Source organism: Gymnoscopelus braueri (genome assembly GCF_963280865.1).
Source record: "Gymnoscopelus braueri genome assembly, chromosome: 13".
Classification (NCBI taxonomy): Eukaryota; Metazoa; Chordata; class Actinopteri; order Myctophiformes; family Myctophidae; genus Gymnoscopelus; species Gymnoscopelus braueri.
In genome coordinates, this window is record NC_137615.1 from 44810861 (window position 1) to 44824202 (window position 13342).

General features: G+C 42.0%; 1 protein-coding gene across 1 annotated transcript in view; it reads left to right on the top strand.

Annotated features, from left to right (window-relative positions):
* Nucleotides 1-13342, top strand: part of LOC308097936 (prostaglandin E2 receptor EP1 subtype-like) — a 211333-nt gene that overhangs the window by 156754 nt on the left and 41237 nt on the right. The window lies entirely within an intron of this gene.

Consider the following 13342-nt stretch of genomic DNA (forward strand, 5'->3'; position numbering starts at 1 on the left):
TTCAGGATTAAACACATTTCGTGTCTATGACTAACATGATGTTTTGACTATGACCTCAGGACACAAGGATTTTAGAAATGCCTTTTAAAAATGCTTCAACTTTAAAACATGAACTGGAATCATGTGTTTGTTTTGATTAAATCCTTCTGCTTCTTGTGCACTCCGGTCGCCAGGTCTGGGTAGAATCTGACCGGCTTATCCTCGTACAGAATTTGGGTTTTGGCTCTGGCTGCCCTCATCACCGTCAACTTGTCTCTGTAGTTCAGAAACGTTCTAGGAGGAGCGTTCTTGTCTCTTCTCTGTCCAATCCTTAGAGCTAATTCCACGGTTAGCCTGTTTGTCTCTTCAGCTCCAGAGCTCTCGGCATCTGCCATGTTGTTAGCGTTAGCTTCCCCTTGTTCCCCTACTTCTGGGTTAGCAGTAGTCTGTTAAGTTTGTTACAGAAAGGTATCAAGACTCTATGGATTGGAGAGACGCATGTCCGCCTAGCTCGCCACCATCTGGAAAGTCCCCAACTTTCCTTTTCTACCCCGGATTTCAACCAGGTTTCCAGCGCAAGTGCTGCATAATGGGAGACGAGCTCCCTGCGCTCCAGGAACTGTACAAAAAGCGGTGTGTAGTCAAAGCCCAGCGCATCATCAAGGACAAGCACCAGCCCAGCCACAAACTGTTCAAACCCCTACAACGACCGCGGCCGGGCAAGGAGGCCTACCACAGTATCAAGAGCAATACCACCACTGCCATCAGACTGCTGACCAAGGCATGAGCCTTGGTCTCAGACTTCTGCTCTTCCTTGGACCTACCTGTGGATTATACCAGGGACAAGTGACGTGGACTTATTATTATACCAGTGTTACCTTATGTGGATTCTACGGTTGACACGCGCTGACATTTTGCACCATAATCCCATGTATAAGTTGTTCTCAGTTAGTTATTGTAGGTTATGTTGTTTATCCAGCATACATTTTAGTTGTTATCGATCAAAGAACAGATTCCAGTTATTGTTTTTCAGAGCACAACTGTTTCGGTGGCACTGTTGATCTTTTATAAGTTTGTAAATAAATTCTTATTTTGTATACTGTACCTATCCTCGCTTTTGAAACCAAAGGTTACTGGACATTCAACACGTTCACAAACACACATTAGATATACCAGTCCACGTAAGAGCAGTGAACAAGGAAAGACTGCTTTCATGTATTATGCTCCACACAAATTTCAGGACTCTCTGAAACTGGTGCGATTGGTCTTTTAGAGACACTCAGGGCTAAAGTACAGTTCAAGGTCTGCTAAGAGGATTTTAAACCCAGGAAAGTCTATGGCTTGTTTCCATTGTGGTCCTTTGTACTCAATTAATCGAAACATTTAATGACAGACAAATATACAATACTATGCAAAACATCATATAGACTCTATTCCTGGCCACGCCCCCTACCGTCTCCGGCACCCGATTTAGGTCTGTGACTTCCTGTATAGCAGCCGGTCTGATAGATGCTTGTTTCACCAAAGCAGAAGTGTTTGTAAAAGGTTGTTATTAACAATGCAAGAGAAATGGTCTACACTGCTTGTAGATCTGCTATTTTCAAATGGTCGAAGTGTATATAGAGCAGTCTGGTGCCGGAAGTAACTGTCACATTAGTTTCCACCATAGGGGATTTCATTATCAGCCATAATGTCGTAGAAATTCAATGTACACTTACCACTAGGATCCTGGTTGTAAAATGGTTCTATATGCTCCTGTAGAAACCCCCAGTATGTATGCTATCACTCTAGTTTTAGGAAAAACATGTTTTATTCGCGGTCTCACAGAGAAGTACTGCATTACCCACAATGCTATACAATAACATCCGGTGACGTCGACGTCTGTGATTGGTGGAGGTTGCGGTTACAGCGGAAATAGTTACTGCCCCCTGTCTGCCTGGCAGAGTACTGCACTTGCCTTTAGTCGAACTAGCTGTGTGAATGAAAAATTATTTATTTTTCTAATTTGATGCGCTATTTTAAAGATGAAGAGAAGAGTGTCCGCAGAGGTGAAAATCACTATGTGTCAGGCCATATCCTGTCATGTACAGTTTCTCAAGGCCAGCTTATGGGGTCTGTCAGAGCTAGTATGAAAAACAAGACTTACAGAGTTGTGGTGAGTTTCCAAGTTTCTCTACATGAATGAATTTGACTCAAACATGTCATAGTGGGAATGACGAATGAATGAATGAATGAATGAATGAATGAATGAATGAATGAATAAATAAATAAATAAATAAATAAATAAATAAATAAATAAATAAATAAATAAATAAATAAATAAATAAATACACACACACACACACACACACACACACACACACACACACACACACACACACACACACACACACACACACCTGCAGTGATGGAAAAGTTTTATACTAAAAGTATCAATACTGCAATGTACTGTAGAAATACTCTGTTACAAGTAAAAGTCTTGAGAAAGAGTACAAAAGCATTGGTATCAAAATGTACTTAAAGCACCAAAAGTAGAAAGTACTCATTATGCAGAATGTCCCATTTCACAAGTTTTCAAATGTATAAAAATCTTTTGAAAATAGCAGATCTACAAGCTCACAATGCGTCGCGATGAGCTTGTAGATCGGCTATTTTCAAATGTATGTTTTGTAATAATAATCAAAATCTACAAAGTAACTAGTAACTAAAGTTTTCAAATAATTGTAGAGGAGTAAAAGTACAATATTTGCCTGTGAGATGTAGTGAAGTAGAAGTAAAAGTATTGAAAATTGGAAATTGAATAAGTACAGTACTTGAGTAAATGTACTTAGTTACTTTACACCACCGCACACCTGTATATTCTAATGGTGTAATATAAACATTATAGGTAATTTAGGAAGCACAGTATGCCTCATCATCACACTACATACACAAACAAGATTTTGTTAAGTTGTTCTTACAACCATGAGACAACTTTGGATATATAAAATGTATTGATTATGTAATGATTAATTTAAGAGCATATGCTATCCATTACATTGAAGCTGTGATTGTGATTTTGTTTTCAAGTATCAAATCTACTCTACCTTCTGTACAGATTTCCACTGGTGACTCTGGAGTTATTACTCATACCTCCTGTGACTGTCCCCGTGGTGAGCACAAGTGCAGCCACGCTGCTGCATTGATGATCTGGGCCATCCACAACCTCAGCTCCACGGATGTAGAGTGCCAGTGGAAGCAACCAAATTTGCCAACTGAGGTCAAGGCAGTGGAGGATCTTTTTCCAGAGAAGAAGAAGAAGAAGAAGACGTGCACACCTCTGCCCCGTGATGCAACCCTGGATGACCACAAGTGGCTGCTCAGTGGATTCAATGGCCGGTTCTACGGGATTTCTAGTCTGATTTCTAGTCTGTCTAGTTAGTGAGCGCTATATCTATCTGTCTGTCTGTCTGTCTGTCTATCTAGTTAGTGAGCGCTATCTATCGTCCACACTGGATGTGTGGACACATTGAATGAATATTGATATGAATATTAAGCCTCTTCAGAAGCTCACCGAAAAGCGCTCATCCCCACCGCAGGTGTCCATATAACAAATATGCATATTAACTCTATATTCTATAAACTTTATCTTTTAAATACATTTGATTGGAAACCAGCATAATTGAACAAGAGAAATTCACTGTAAGACACAATGGCAGTGGAAAACATTTCCACAAAGATGACTGTTTAACTTCACTAGTGCAGTAGGCCTACGCAGCTTGTTGTCAGCTGTCTGTCTTGCTGCTGTCATACTGACGTCAGGTGCACTAGACTAGGCTTGTGATAAACTCCAAAAACCAATAATAATAACACCACCAATAATAATAATTATAATAATACCTTTTCCCCCTTAACATTATTCTGAATATTATTTATGGCCTGACTAGAAGGAGCTGAAATAGGCTATAGGAGGCTAAGGTTTAAAAAAATACGTATTTATTCGCATGAAGAATTCGCCCCGGTGTGTAAGGACCTTTAGGAAGTGTGTGCGTCAGATCAGCGGGCTTTATAAATCAATAACGTTACCCGACCATGGACAAAACATTTAAAAGAAACAACAAACCATAATGCTTTGGTAGGTCATATAATAAAGTTAATAATATGAGTCATGACTGTCGTGTAGGCCTACATTTTTGCATGGGCTGGAGAGCGCAGCAGTGCACTGCAGTATGGTAGGCTATTATTGATCAACGCGATGAAAGGGTATAGGACCAAATATGTCCATGGTAACCACGTTGAAGTGCAGTGCTGATCCAAGCAAGAACTCAGGCATTGTCTTATTATGACAACATGACAACAGGTGAAATGAAAACCTGTGTCATCCAGCAAAGGCTGCCAATTTACAATGACACGTTGGAATGTGTTAATTTCTCGCGTTTGATATGGTTGGTCACTGTTCCATAAATTAGTGCCAAAATTTCACCATACATTTCCTCAGTTACAAATATTCCCTACATTTGGTCTTTTGATTAATTAAACCTTTATGGTGAATCTAGTTGAGATTAAGGCTTAGTTAAACTCTGGGCATATGAGCAGCAACACTGGCCTCGCATTAGGCGTTCAACACCGTAAAACGCACATGAAAAGTAACCATTACAATTTATAAAGGAGACTCTTTTTTTACATTAAACACATGAAAAGCAGACAACTTTTCAACATATAAATAAATAAAGGTAATTTATTTTGCCCAGTTATTGTAATAACAGAAGTGCAGGAGTCGTTGCCACGCCAAAACATTACGACGACAAAAATAAAGAAATAAATAAAATAAAGAAAAAATAATCAACATTATGGCCACTCCGGTTGGGTCTCAGAAGTGTGTGAGTGATAAATGTAAATTATATAATTAATATGGCCTGCAATTATCTAATGCTGCCAGAGAGAACCACAATGTTCTCTATTTCTCGCAAAAGTCTTGAAAGACATGTGTCCATGGCACGTCAGTGCGCCCCAGCCATGATTTTTGATTGATAGCATATAATAGAAGGGAGTTACATATCATACAGGTAAAAACGAATAGAATAAGTCGAGAAGTGTGTAGGCCTACCTCACCCACTTAAATAGACACCCACAGGTCACGTTATCAATCAGTGGGTGGGACAACACCACAGGGTAGTCAGATAGAAAAAAAAATCTAATGTGTTCAACATTTACATATCCACAGAAAAACAGTGGAAAAAACACAAATGGACACTTGATTAATACAACAGAATTTAAATAATCAGGTACATTAAACATAGGCAACAAGAGTTATAATTAAAGAAAGTGGCTGATTGGGAAGTCCTCATTCATTCCTTTAGGAGACATAGTGTTTAGGGTGTAAATCCAAAAAGATTCTCGGTGTAGCAGCAATCTATCAAGATCTCTTCCTCGTCTAGGGCATTTAACATGTTCAATCCCCTGATATCTGAGAGTGGCCACATTGTGCTTAACGGACATGAAGTGCATTGCAACTGGGCTCTTTGGATCTTGGTTGCGAATGCTGCTTCTGTGTTCGGAAATGCGTGTCTTTAGCGCCCTGTTGGTCTTACCAACATATTCTCGACCACATGGGCATGGGCATTTTAGCATTTTTGGTTGTGCATGTTATAGTGCCCTTGATATCAAAACGTTTCCCCGTTAGTGGGTGCGTAAAAGTGTGTCTCTTTTCGGTGAAATTACATTGTGCGCATCGGGCGCATCTGTAATTGCCTTCGGGGATTTGAGTCAAAAAAGATGATTCTGGCATTTTAGGGATGAGATCTGATTTGACAACTGTTTGTCTTATATTAGGAGGATGTTTGTAGACAACTCTGGGCATGTCCTTGAAAGTATAGTGGCCAATTTTGGGTCGCTACTGAGGATATACCAATGTTCTTTTATTGTGCGTTCAAACTCCTTACCAAGGGCTGAATATTGTACAATGCATAAGGGAGCGTTACTTGGGGAGGCGTCCCGTTTGGACTGTAGGGTAATATCATACAGGAAAATTAAGAGAGAGTTCACAGAATAAATACAAATTTGAATTAGAGCAATGCTTGAGAAATGACATGGGGTCGGGGAACTGAGGCAAGAGGAGGTAGGCCTATATCATAACATACACCGGACCCGACGTTGGTATAGGCCTACTGTAGGCATAGGCCTATAGCTTTGTATTGCCTTGAAATAAAATATTATTTGACAGACATGGCTCTATAGCCTACATGTTACTGATTATTTGGAATGTTATATTATTGCAACCGCTGCAATATTGATTGTAATGGATTCATAAAACTCAATGGAGAGGGAAAGGGCGCGCACAGTGCACCATGCGTAATGGAGCGAGGGAGGGAGTGTTATGGGCCGTTTTCCAACAATTTATAATACATCTGGCAGCATTTCATTCATAGTCTAATGTTAAAGTCCGTTGTTACTCACGCCATAATCCTCTCAGGAGCATTGCATGTAAAATTCAAGACATATACAGTCAATATAGTCTAATAGGCTGCTTTTAAATCTACAATAAAATGACAACGGATTGTCCCCTCTCCTGCTTGTCGTTCCGTGATGATTTTTACTTTTTTCTCACCGTCATCCACTCTTATAATATCAACCATTAAGCACAGTCAGCTGGCTGGTGTCAATTATCTTTCTATACTCAATGACAGCTGATGGAGGAGACTCAGGAGAGTAGACCTCAAAACAATAAAATAACCAAATAAATATCCTAGGCTAAATTTCCTATACCGGGCAATTATATCAATGAGAGAGCGAGAACGAGAGAGAGAGAGAAACGGAGCGAACGGAACCATTCAGCACCATACAGGTTCGGTTATAGCTCAGGATAGACAATTCATATTTTTTTCCTGCCCTTTGATAGGCTATACATGAGAGAACATTAAATGACAACTAGATAGATACAATGAGTGTGTCCAGTCCTACTACAACAGCACTAAGGGACATTCATTCCAATATAAAATAAAGTTGCAGCGGGGATATCATTAGGCTATATTAGAGGCAGCTGCGCATCATTGTTCAAATAAGTAACACATTTAACAGTGAGATAACAATGGGAGAGAGAGAAGGTACCAAATGCTTTTCTTTTCTTTCTTTTTTTTTGCGTGTTTGCGCAGCCCGCACCATCCCGCCCCGCGATAAGTGCCTCTGAAATCTTGACTCTCCCGCTCGCCCCGCGGTCCAACCCGCGGGCTACGGGTCAGCCCGCGCATCACTAGTGCCGAGGAACACCTCGGTATATGGCGCAGGGTGGATGGAGGTCCCAACTTCGATGCTGACGGTGACGGCCCCAACGGAGGTCTCACCCTCCTTTTTTAAAAAGAATCCCTGCAAGGACGACAGACCCTGCATTCAACCCGTGTGCGCACCTTGCGCTACTCGGTGCAGAAAGAGGGTTCTCGTCACAGTGAATGAGTTACAGCATGTTTCAAAGCTTTTTCATAATAATACAAGAAAAACTTGACATTCGGCATAATGAGTAGCCTATACTTTCTACTTTAAGTATATTTTGATGCCAATACTTTTGCCATAAATGAGCGTGCCTTGTTTCATAGACTGTTGCTCTCTCTCCATTTATTATTATAATGACCATGAGCGGTCCGGTGTTTATGTATTATTATTTATTATCATAATGACCATGTGCGAATGCGCGATGACGTCATCGTACCTACATGATAAATGTGACAAGTAGTATAGGCTAGCCTAATGTAACCCAGGTGGAAAACCCAGCTTACATAAGCTACAATAGTTAACCAGGTTAACTAAGACATGATTGTATTTTGTATTTTGAAATTCATTATAAGTTGTTTTATTTAAAAACATGCACAAAACAATCTACCTCTGAAACTAATGCTACCTCATTAGTTGTTGATTTGTATTTCACGAGGTACACTTGAAAGCATCACTGGTACAGAGCAGCAGTTGTGGTTTACAAGCACACTTGAAAGCCTCACAAGACGCGCAGTGAAAAGTGACGTCACCACGTCAGCACGTTTTTTCACACCGCAACGTCAACCTGAATGAAGCCAGCAGTTAGCTGAGAGATAAAATAATTATATAAAAACGATATAATACAACTAAGAACAGATACACCAGCTGTGGCTACAGTGTGGTGCTGTGTCTTAGCTTCACAGAGGGGAATCCTACAGCCGTTTGGTGCAAGAACAACACGTTAGCCCACTCGGCAAAACCCCTTGTGAGATTGAGTCCTGTCCTGACGTTGTCAATACAGGAACATTGGATGAGATTTGGTCAGGTTTTTATGACGAGTTTGAAGATCCATGGAGACCAGATGGCGAGCTACCCAGTTTGATGATCCCAGGATTCCAGATCTGCCTCAACTACGTTGAGAGAGAACAGACGGACTGTCTGTCATGGTAGGATTGTGTCAGTCATCCGACTGATACAGACTTGAACACACGCGATAAGAGTGCACTCCAACGAACCCTGACTTGCGCATACTCCTGTACAAGGAGTTAAGGAATAGGATCAGACCACCGTCTGATTCCAACTAACTATTGACTGACTACAAACCATTGACTTGACTTTTGACTTGAACAGAGTTACAGAGCTCTAAAGTGACAACTTCACTTAAAGGACAACTTTCTTTTTCTATTTTTATTTGGGGGTTATTGTTCATGCCGGCTTATGTACCATTGTCAAATGTATTTCATGTATGTGCACATTTACAACTGCTAAAAACACTAAAAGGGTGCCAAGTGGTTACCCAACCAAGGCATACTTGTGTCGTCTGATGTGTTGTGTGGTCATTGTACATCGAAAACAGCTCTTCACGGACCTAGAACGAAGCGTCCACCATAATACACGGTAACGGGGTACAGGTGGGGGTTACACAAAGTGGCGAGCTAGCCAGGAGTTAGAGTACTGTTGTACAATTACCACACCACATCAGATTTGTGTTTTCATGTATTGTTTTGAACATTGGTTATTTCGAGTGAACTTAACTAAACTAAAATGGATCTAATTGAGAAAGAAAGTGTCAAGGTCCCAAACTCAGTAATCATCACAGGTATGTCCAATACAAGTGTAGATGATGAAATAATTACCTGAAACAGTATGGGGCCATTGAGAGGCAAATTAAAATTCCACTAGTGCCAGACAATTTAATTGTGGAATTTCAATCTGGTACTGCTGTTGAATCTCTTAAGTTGCCATTGCACAGAACCAGTGAAGCAGACCCTAAAATCGTACACCATGTCGATGCACTAGCTAGTGCATATTCTACTGACAAGGGCACAGTCTTAACAGACAAGTTTTTGTCTGATCTTAAAAATATGGCAAAAATGTGTGGCAAGTCCTTGCAAGACGGGTTAGCTAGAATAACTGACGTTGTTGGAGAACCTAATGTTGAGGAAGATGGCAAAACCAAGGAAATCGAACCAGATACTTCCTTAAACCTTAGCCCAAAAATAGCTGCGAATGTCACACCAGCTATAGTAACGTCAGAACCCAATCCAAAGCTCCCGTCCGAGCAGATTGTCCCACCTGAAGTGCAACGTTTAGTCGTAGAACACATTGTTAAAACCACAGACTCCTCAGCACAGAGCCATTCAACCGCAAGGTTGCGACCTTTCTCAGGCAAGGTACCATGTCCCAATTTTGAAGTAGAATATGACACCTGGAGAGATAGTGTTGAATTCTACATTGCAGATCCCACAATCTCTGATAGACAGTTAGTGAGGAAAATTGTTGACAGTTTATCGTCCCCAGCCGCCAGTGTGGTCAAGTCATTAGGCCCACACTCAACTCCCAGAGCTTATTTAGAACTCCTCGACTCTGCATATGCTACAGTTGAAGACGGCGATGAGTTATTTGCAAAGTTCCTCTGCCTGAACCAAAACTCAAACTCAGGAGAGAAAGCGTCAAGCTATCTTCAGAGGCTACAGACTGTTCTGAACAAAGCTGTGCAAATGAAAGCCATCGCAGCCAGTGATGCAGATACGCAGCTCTTGAAACAGTTCTGCAGAGGATGCTGGGAAAATGACCTGATTAACCAACTTCAACTGGAGCGTAAGACGAAAAACCCACCTACCTTCTCTGAGTTCTTGTGGCTCTTACGCACTGAGGAAGATAAGCAGGCAGCCAAAGCTACCAGAATGAAGCGACATTTAGGTTTCACCAAAACCAAAGCTCAATCACAAGCTCATAATGTCAGCCTCACAGACAATGATGAATGTGATTCACCTGCTGCAGTCAGCAACCAACCTCCAGAACTAAAGCAAATACAGAAGCAGCTAGTCGCTCTTCAAGCACAGATTGCAACCCTTATGCAACACAAGGAAGGGAAATCTGATAAGAACAAAGGAACAAAGAACAAAAATAAATCATCCAGTGAAAAGGAAGAAGCATCCAGTGTGAAGCAGCCACCAGCCAAACCTGTCCCTGGGGCTAAAAGGCCAAAACCGTGGTACTGCTTCCAATGCGGTGAGGACGGACACATTAAGACCACGTGCAGCAATCCTCCAGACCCTGCACTGGTGAATGCAAAGAGACAAGACCTAAAAGCAAAACAGGAAGCTTGGGAGAAAAATAACACGGCAGACAATTTAAACGACTAACTGTTCCTATTGCGGGACGCATGGGAACAGATGAGTGCGAAAGTCCCAAAACTGAGACTGTACACAAAACCAGAGCGTCACTAAAAGAACACAGAACTGTACCAACCAGAAAAATCCCCAAAGGTTTAGTAGGCAGCAAGACTGCAGCTAACATTAAAGTTAATGGAATTGAGTGCAACTCATTACTTGATACCGGTTCACAGGTCACTACTGTGTCCCAGTCCTTTTATAACTTGCACTTATCAGACCAAACTATGCACCCAGTGAGCGACATACTGGAAGTAGAAGGAGCCTCTGGTGATTTAGTCCCCTATGCAGGTTGTGTACAGTTGAACATCCAATTCCCCAAAGAGTTCATTGCTTCCGAACCTCAAGTTGAAACCCTTGCCTTGGTAGTGCCAGACATTCGTTCCAACAGTGACATGCCCGTACTGATTGGAACTAACACTCTTGACACACTCTACGAACAGTACTGTGATTCAGTACCTCCAGTTAATCCCTACTGCGGTTACCAACAAGTACTGCAGATCCTACAGTTCAGACACAAGCAACAAGATGGTCAGCTCGGATTTGTCAAGCTGCGAAGCAGTGAGCCAGATATCATCCCTGCTGGACAGAAAGTTGTGCTAGAAGGTTTTGTTAACGTCAGTTGCATCAGCAATGAGAAATGGGCATTACTTGAACAACCTACCCTTTCATCCTTACCCGGTGGAATCCTCACTGATCGCTGTCTCATTAACCTTCCAGCTCGTTCCCCACACAAGATTCCAGTTGTGTTAAGCAACTAAACTAATCATGATATTGTCCTGCCGACCAACTGTGTCATTGCTAAGCTTAGTGTTCCACAGAGAATCGCTATTCCCCAGAACACCCCTGTGAACCAGAAATCCGAAGCTAGTCAGCAACAGCCTGTTAGCCAGACAAACCAACAGAAATGTGAAATGAATGAAAGTCTCAAGTTTGATTTTGGAGATTCACCCCTTCCTGAGGAGTGGAAGGCTCGAATAACCAAAAACCTTAACTCCTACTCTGATATCTTTTCCCATCACGATCTTGACTTCGGTCATGCGACAAAAGTCAGACACCGAATCCAACTCAAAGACGAGACACCTTTCAAACAGAGACCACGTCCTATACATCCTCAAGACTACGATGCTGTAAGACGTCACCTTCAAACTCTTTTGGATGCTGGAATCATCCGTGAATCCGAGTCGCCATTTTCATCACCGATAGTCGTTGTCAAAAAGAAGAATGGTGATATTCGACTATGCGTCGACTACCGGAAATTGAACATTCAAACAATCAAGGATGCATACGCCTTGCCTAACCTTGAAGAGTCGTTCTCCGCACTCAATGGATCGCAATGGTTCTCGGTGATGGATTTAAAGTCAGGATACTATCAAATAGAGATGGAAGAGAGTGATAAGGCCAAAACGGCATTTGTGTGTCCTCTCGGTTTTTGGGAGTGGAATAGAATGCCGCAAGGGATAACTAACGCTCCAAGCACATTCCAGCGCTTGATGGAAAAGTGCATGGGTGACATCAACCTGCGTGAAGTCCTAGTCTTCCTTGACGACATCATCGTCTTTTCAAAAACCTTGGAGGAACATGAGACCCGTGTAATGATCATGACACTGGATGAGATCGCAGCATATGAACACAGGACGTAATTAGCTCATAAACCATATAAATATAATTTATGAATCAATTACAATATAATAATACATACATATAGGTATATATATATATATTATTATTATTGAATCTTACGTCACTGTAATGTAACGTGAGTTCTTGGACAGGTTTATATAAATGTCTGTTTAATCAGAGAGAGATACATTTTAACTGGTCGGACAAAAGACACCACACACCATTACTTTCCTTGTCACAATAAAATTGGGTTTATTTAGACTTCACCGTTACAAGTATTTATAAAGCAACGCTTGGGAAACAGAAACTTATGTTGTGTATGGAGTTAATGTGGGGAGATAAGAAAACAGGAGAGAGAAAAAGTCACAGAGAGTAAAAGAAGGAATCGCATTGGGGATGCATTATTGTAAAACCTTCTGAGCTATGCTCAACTATAACAGATATTCTCTTGTAAACACAGTAACGTCGCCTTAAGATTAATGCACAAATCAAAATGGTTCAACACACCTTTAGACCCTGGATAGGGGCCTGAGTCCGGAGACTCTGGATTTCGGGAGAAAAGTACACAGGCGCGCTTTAAAGCCCAACTTGGCACTGGTTCTAGCGAGTGGTCTCAGAGTTCGGGAATCTCAGTGCAAAGGCAATACTGAGTTGGCGTCGACGGTGGCGGAGGCCGGGTCGCCGAGTTGACCGCGGTGATGTCCTCTTGGAGAAGGGCGCATTTCACGGCTCGGGTGCGTGTGCGATGGAGATGAGTGGAGCGGAGGCCTTCTGATCAGTCTCTGCTCTTGCCGCGGCTGCGGGTTGCAGTGGCCTGGACCTCGACCTCCTCCTTGGTGGTTCCGTGTTGAAGAGCCCTAGGAAGGCTGGTTGGTTGGTGATGGGAGAGCCAGGGGGTGGTTCATCCCTTGGCGGCTTTGAGCAAAGAGTGTTGTTCGTGTGGGATCTATATACCCTAAAATGTCTTTGAAGTGTGGTCAAATGTCATTACTATGCTAAATCCTTATCTGCTGTGGGATTTGCTGACTCTGAGTCACCGGGAGGGGAAGCAGAACCCTTCCGTGTGGTTTTATGACCCAGGTCAGCCATGGGCCCCCCTTGGGTCAGGCCCCGGTCACTTC